At 36.9% G+C, this 7,779-nt stretch overlaps 1 non-coding gene across 1 annotated transcript; it reads right to left on the reverse strand.

The window, feature by feature from the left end:
- Window positions 1-375: 375 nt before the first annotated feature.
- Window positions 376-482, reverse strand: LOC121101476. Its single transcript, XR_005833467.1, has one exon. It is a non-coding gene; the product is annotated as a U6 spliceosomal RNA (small nuclear RNA).
- Window positions 483-7,779: the final 7,297 nt, after the last annotated feature.

Here is a 7,779-nt window from a genome sequence, read left to right on the forward strand (position 1 = left end):
ATATTTACCACAAAAAAATTTTCCAAGAATAATAATTTTTTTAAAGTGTTTAGTTTTAATTTCAGTATAGTTAACATACAATGTTATAATAGTTTTGGGTGCACAATATAGTGATTCAACAATTTTATACATCACTCAGTGCTCATCATGATAAGCGACCTCTTTAATCCCCGTCACTTACTTCATCCATCCCCCCACCCACCTCCCCTCTGGTAACCATCAGTTTGTTCTCTAGAGTTAAGTCTGTTTCTTGGTTTGCCTCTCTCTCTTCTCTTCCGCTTCGCTCATTTATTGTGTTTCTTAAATTCCACATGAGTGAAATCATATGGTATTTGTCTTCCTCTGACTGACCTATTCCACTTCGCATTATACTATAAAAATAGGAAACACTTCATGAATTTGCATGTCATCCTTGTGCAGGGGCCACGCTAATCTTCTCTGTATCATTCCAATTCTAGTATACGTACTGCTGAAGCGAGCACTGTGATTGTTTTTTAAATAAACAAAAATATCATATGAATTCACGTGTAGTCCGAGTAAACAGCAGGGAAAGATTGTGTATCTACTTCACGTCTCTGTACACCCAGATTCCTTCTTGTTCTGTAAGCTGTCCTTCTGGCAAACACATATCCAGAACCACTCACGATCTGCAACGATCTCCCTATGGCTATTTATTCTTTGCAGTCAGTTTACAATGAAGTAACTCCTCAGCACGTCCTTATTTTAGCAATCTGAATCCTCCTGTGCTTCGAAAGTGCCCTCCTCCTACGTGATGTAGCAGCTATTTGGAGACATTCTTAGACCATGCTGCATCTCGGAGGGGAGAGGAATAACCCTGGGTACTGTTTTCTCAATTTTCCTGGCAATGGGCAAGTGGCCTTGGCCTCCGATGTTTTTACGCGCTTTCACTTCCCTCGCCATGATCTCCTCCCCTGTCCCAGGATCTCTGCCTCTGACGTGCGGTATCGTGAGCATCAGGTGCCGAGGAAACTCAGCGTGTTTTCAATTTTGGCTGTCAGCAACCACATGAAGGAGAGAAAACCGTGACAGCACAGAAACAGCCTGGCGTTTTATTTGTCCTTTTTTCTTATGTTCTCGTATGAAGTCATTAAGTCTTTGTCAGGGGAAATGTCATCACTACTGACACAAGAGGGCCACGTCAAAAGGGTGTGAACAGATTAAATCATTATTTCTGAGAAAAGGTGCATCACTGTCAACCACAGTGTTAAAATTTCGCTATGTGCTGTGTGTATTTAGTTGTGTCCAATGGTTAATGATATTTTTCTGTGGAAAAAAATTCATTCATGAGAGCGTTTCATTCCTTTACTTTCTGAAGACTGGCCCTGTATCCTCATTTAATATCACAGACTCTGAGGCTATGGCATAAGGCAGACATCTACTCTTATATTCCCATTTGAACTTTAATTCATTAGAGGCTTCCCCAATGAGAAGAAAAGGCACTGAGTTGAATAGATTGATGAGTGGAGAAGCGGGCTTTTCTCCTCCTGGATCAAGTGGACACCCAAAGTGGAACTTCTACCCCCTGACCCCACCACCACCACACATGACGCCCATATGCATTGAATGAGACCTGTGAATGAGAAAAACAATTTTAAAGAAGAATATTGTTCACTAGGAAATTTAACTCACATCATGACAACGAGCTGTCTTTGAGATTTAATTTCATAACCCTCTTCTTGTCAAGCTTTAAATAACACTGAAATTCTCAATCTACTTTTAAGAAGGTGATTTCTTGTAGTTATTGTGTATTTGTAGAATTCAGAAGCATATATAAATATACATGCGTATATATTTTTTAATATTAAGTATAACAAAGTGTTTATCCATTCTTCTGTCTTTTAAGGGAACTATCAATATTTGCCTGGCAAAAGGTTAATCTACTATGTTATGGGGATCAATCCTACGACATTGTCTACAAAATTAAATATATATCCCTCTGAATTCTTCAGCAAAAACTTTGATCCCAACAGTCTTCTCCATTTCTTCTTTCAATACTCTCCTACGTTTCTAACATTTCTACAAAGCTGGACTATTTGTTGTTCCTTAAATGTGTCCTGCATTTTCAATGTCATTTGAAACTTTCCTTAGGCTCTTTACTCTGCCGACAGTGTGCTTCCTGTCTCCTTTATTTTACCTCGGTTCCAAAGCTTACTTAAAATATATTTTCAAACTACCTTTGGGACAGATGACTTCTGGAATCATTGCTTGGGGGAATTCTGTGGACCCTGGCTCTGATGAAATAATAGTAAGAGGCGAAAATTAGAAAAAATAAATAAATAAATGAGCAAAAGAACCATTTAAATTATCTGTAAATTGGCCAAAGGGCATGAAACAAATAAAGATGAAGAAAAATCTATTAAATCTCATAAAACTGAGTCTATGGCATTTGAGTCATGTCCCTCACTCCCCCCAAGATGGAAACTACGTTCTGAATGGGTGACCAAGAATCACTTCCCACAGATTCCAGTCTAGGGCTGTGGTGTCTCCTCAGGGGAGGCAAGGTAAAGCATTTCTCATCTCCCAACTCACTGTTTCAGGGATTCCCTTCCTTCATGCAGCCCTCACTCATAGGATAAGACCTTATAGTAGACATAGCAGTCCAAGAAAACAGAAACCCCAATCACCCTCCTTTCAGCTCACTTGCAGGGTGGGAGTTCCATGCCCAGAGAAGCAAGCCTCGAACAGACCACTGCTCCTGACCAGCTCGTTGCTCTCAGAGCAAGGGCATCATTCTGAGAGGAGAAAGTCCCTGTCCCAGCACCCAGCTCTGGAGGAGGAGCTCAGAGATTTTTCCCAGGGGGAAAGGCAGGCCATAACCACAGAGGTATTTGAAGCTCTCCCCAAGTGCCCTGACTTTATTTGGGACAGTGTATTAGGGAAGTTCTACCCTAAGGATGTTCTCAAAGCCGTGGACATGTTGGTGGCAAGCAACTGAGAGGCAGGTAGCTCCATGTTAGCAAAGCTAAAATGTTTGAAAAGCCCACTAGTTTAGGAAGGAGAACCAGGGAGAAAAACAGCAAAAACAACCCTCCTGGATTCAGAACAAGTCTTAAAGACTGTCCTCAAAAAGTGCCAATTCTGCAAATACTGGTAATCAACAACCCATGTTAACATGACTTAAGGAAGTAACTAAATATTTTCACCAATTTATTCATCATTTTCCATATTTCCCTAAAATTGTAATTGTATAATTGCTGTTTCCTTAAAATCTACAGATCTTTAACTTGGAAGAGACAACATAATACAGATTTTATGTGTCCTAAAATAACCAACCGAACAAAATGCTTTCACAGCCACATTAGACATGATAAAAAAGTATCGAGGCTGTATGGAGAGAGCATTAGAAAAAGTTAAGAAACAATAAATCTAAAGTTAAAAAAACTTTGACTCATAGACACAAAATATGATGAAATAATTTAAGTTGCAAGTATGTATATAAATTATATTTACTATGTGTAATTAAATTATATTTGTTTTTAAGTTATATAAATGAAATAGGTGACTTACTATTTCTACTTTAAGGTTTATACATGAAAATCATGACTCATAGATGTTTTAGTTTCCTGGTTTGTTTATATTTTTAACACCGAAGGAAATATTTTCCAGGAGAAGTGATGATAATCACATGGGTGTACTATATTTAGCAAAGCGTTATATAATGGTTTTCATCTGACATAAAACATCTGGAGACACAAATCAGCAAAGCCTTCTGTTTCTTACTTTAGATAATTATATATAAATCTTCATTCATATTGCTTCTGCTTATTATGGGATAGAAAAAGTAAATCAAATTGTGTGAATGAGATGTGCATCTGGAAAAGAGATAGTAAAATAAGAATATTTTAAGGACTCTTTGAAAATATTTGGGAATGCACCAGATATACCACTTTTTAGATTTAACAATTCTTGTCAGTCATGAAACAAATTAAATATGGAAAAAACGGCAATATATAGAGTTATAACACAACGTCCACTGGCACAGGGTAACTGGGTTTGCTGGGTCAGTATCATAAATAGCTGGTACACCAGTTCTGCACAACCGAGGGCCAAGCAGCCTGTACCTCTCCCACAGGCAAGGCTTATCCTGTTAAAAGGAGGAGCCATAAATAGAAAAGGGTACCAGCCCAGAAATTCAAACCCACACTGGCCCAACAAAGACCTGAACGTACCATCCCTGTATTCATTCTCCGTTCTGCACAGTTTCAGAAACCAAATGACTTAAAACAATACCCACTCATAATGTCACAATTTCTATTTGTCAAAAGACCGGGCACTGCTCAGTTGTATTTTCTGCTCAAGATCTTCCAAGTTTCCTGTCAAGATGTCAACTGGGCTGCATTCTTATTTGGAGGCTTAGTCATGAAAAAATTCACTTCTAGACTCAAAGTTGTCGGCAGAATTCATTTCCTTATGCCTCAACTCCTGAAGATGGGGCCTCTCCAGAGGCAGCTTACAGCATGCTGTTTGCTTCTTCAGGCCCAGGAAGAGCCTATGCCTTCTCAAAAGGGCTTTCCCTAATTAAGTCACATCCGCCCCAAACTGCCTTTTGATTAATTCAAAACCAACTAGTGAGCACCTTAACTGCATCTAAAAATCCTGTCATGTTTTTCATAGAACATAGAACCTAATCGTTGGAGTAACATTTTATTGTAATCACAGAGCCCACCCAAACTCAAGGGGCCAGGATTTTACAGAGTGTGAACACAAGCAGGCAAGAATCTTGGAGTTTATCTTAAAAGTCATTCTACTTCTGTGCTTTTCTGTAGTATGATGGGCATATTAAGAGCACCCAAGCCTTCTCTTTTTTGCTTTTGGTTATTGAGTCTCCCTTCTGCAATAAAACCTACTTATTAGCTTATTCATTATGGAATTCAAACAGAATCCTGATTTATGCATGCCAAATAGAGAGCCATATGGGCTCCATATTGTATGGCAATTTGACAACTTGCCCAACTGGGTAGTTCACAGTATCTTCCTATTTCATTTAAAGAGGGGTGTGTGTGTGTGCGCGCGTGCGCACGTGTGCGACCTGCACACAAGTGTGTGTACTGAGAAAAATAATGTGTACAATATCTTTCTCAACTCAACTCCATCTGCCTTAGAGATTGAAAAGCTATTAAGACATAGCACAATATATTGTGATCGTTTGAATCCGACCGCTTGCTCGGGTACTCTGCTACTTACGGTAGTGGTATAGGACAGTTTGCTTACCTTCTCTGCATGTTTTTATTTTCTGTGAAAAATGGGGATACAGAGTACGGTGCTCATATGGTGGTAGTGATACAAAATTGAGTTAATGTAAGTATAAATGTGAATGCTGATATAGTTCCATGTTTCCTGAAGTAGTATTCAAAAAATCGGGAGAGAATACCTCTGTGGCTAATGAGATCATTTCCAAACAACAACTTGGAAGTTAAATGAACATAATAAATATGGCATCCTTGAACAGAACTGAAAAAATGTTTTTAGACCTTCGTTTAGATTGATTTCCACTCTGATCACAAGTAAACATGAACCTAAGATACATCTGAAGCAGAACCGAATTTTAAGATTCAGCTCATGAATATTAAAAAAATAACAATAAATGCCACACGTTTTCAATAAATCCATCAAAGAAACATTTATTTTAGTTTAGTCAGTATCTAAGTGCTTAAAATTGGGTATAAGGGACATAAAAAAATCTCAACCACACTCTAATAAGAATTGAAGTGAAAAGTATCTACTCTGTGTAGGGTGCTACCTAGGATCTGGGAATTGAAAGATACAATTAACACCTTTATGGAGTAACATCCTACTACCGATAGGACATATTTGATGGTTACTTTAGGATCTATATTGTGTTTTTGACATATATCTCTGATTTAATCATGCTCCAAAATATTTGAGCTACGTAATATTGTGTCACTTTTTCAAATGAGATCCAACCTCAGTCATTTTCCAAAATATTCAAAAGTATTATTACTTTTATTATTATTACAGGCATTCTGGTTCTAGCTGCCACTTGAACCATGTCCTATGACTCCAAATCATTTGGATTTACCCTCTCCCACATCGCCTGTAACCCACTGAGTGGGAAGAGTCACACTGATTCCTTAATTCAAGGAAGGTATTCCTGCTCATTGTGGTTTAATACTCTACTCCCCACGGAAATGTTTGATATTTGGTAGAGGTTACAACCCCAGAGAATGAACACTCATAGTAGTGCATACCCTAGTAAGGTACATGCTTTCCTTTTTTAAAAATATGAAATGTAAAAATCCAAGACGTTTTAGTGAAATTAAAATAATCACAAATGCAGTGCTGGGCTTTATTTCAATGCGTCAGAATATTTGTTTACCCAAACGTTGATCTTGATTCAAAGTGCCATTTCTCCATATTTCTTGACTCCTCATAACTACATTTTACCTAATTTGTAAGTTATTTTATTTAATAAAGTAACTATTTTTTCCTGTAATAATAGGATGTTTAGGAGAAGCAAACTGCAGCTGTACAACCATCTTTAATCACAGAGCCTCACTTATTCATGGTTGATGCAATTTTATGACATGGAAGACAGTTCCGTGTGAGATTAACAGCAATATATCTTCATTAAAGGTTGTTGAGGAAAGTACAATGATTTCAAATTTGTAAGCATATCGTCAGGCCAGAAAGAAAAGCAGTAAAGCATATTAGTTTGTTTTGTTACGGGTGTATGAAACTTTTGTAATTAGAAGAGGAAAATATTGCTTGGCTTCTTTTAAACAGTAAAGAGAGTTAAATACAAAAGTGATTTTTATATCTCTTGTGTTTTAATTAGTGTTCGAGCTATTACTAGAGAATTTTAATAATGTTTTTAAAATTTTGTATTTTCCGTTAGGATTGACTTTAATGAACTACTTTTCATAAAAACTAGTCAGTGTGTCTTCCAAAATGTTATCACAGTTTCTTTTAAGTCTTTTGAATTTTATTTGACAGGCCAGCCAGACTACTCAGATAGCAGTGATATTTTAACCCAGAAATGTTCGGATATTCCCCAGTCATTTTTTAAGCCATATTTTTTTCATACATACATTCATGGTCTCAGTCCTTAATTCTCCTTAGACTAAAATTGTCTCCAGTCTTCAGTAATGTAATATAATACTGGTACTTGTACCCTTACTAATGCTAATGCTATTGTTATTACCACTACCAATAGTAATGGCAATCATAACAATAACAAGAGATTTTTCCATTCTTTCTCTGGCCATGATATATGCCCATACACATTTCACAGGCAATAACATATTCCATATTTAGAAGATGCTGTGTATTAGTCATAATCATATTAATCATTCTTTACATATAGGGAATTGTAATTACCCACATTCATACAGGCAATAAGTAGTTGAATTTATTTATACAGTCTTTCATAGATTCTGGATTTTTCCAGTGCAGAGTTAGAGAGGTTTTTCTTATTCCTAGAATATTATGATAGAAATCACCTGTTGAGTGCTTGTATGCTCTCCTTTTTCAGTATTTGCTTAATTTCCTTTTCAGAATTTAGATTTCTGATCCATTTGCTATTTAGCTTTGTACACAGTGTGACATGTGCATCCAATTTTACCTTCTTTCCCAAATATCTGTCCGGTTAGCTCCACATGATATATTTTTAGATCATCATTTCTCCATGAATTTGAGATGCCACTTTTAGCCCTTGCGAGATTTCTATATGAAAGAGTCCATAGCTAAATTTTCTATTATGTTCCAACCTATGCTCATACTGCAGCAAATAATTATATA

This window comes from Ursus maritimus, unplaced genomic scaffold, assembly GCF_017311325.1.
Source record: "Ursus maritimus isolate PB19 unplaced genomic scaffold, ASM1731132v1 scaffold_10, whole genome shotgun sequence".
NCBI lineage: Eukaryota > Metazoa > Chordata > Mammalia > Carnivora > Ursidae > Ursus > Ursus maritimus.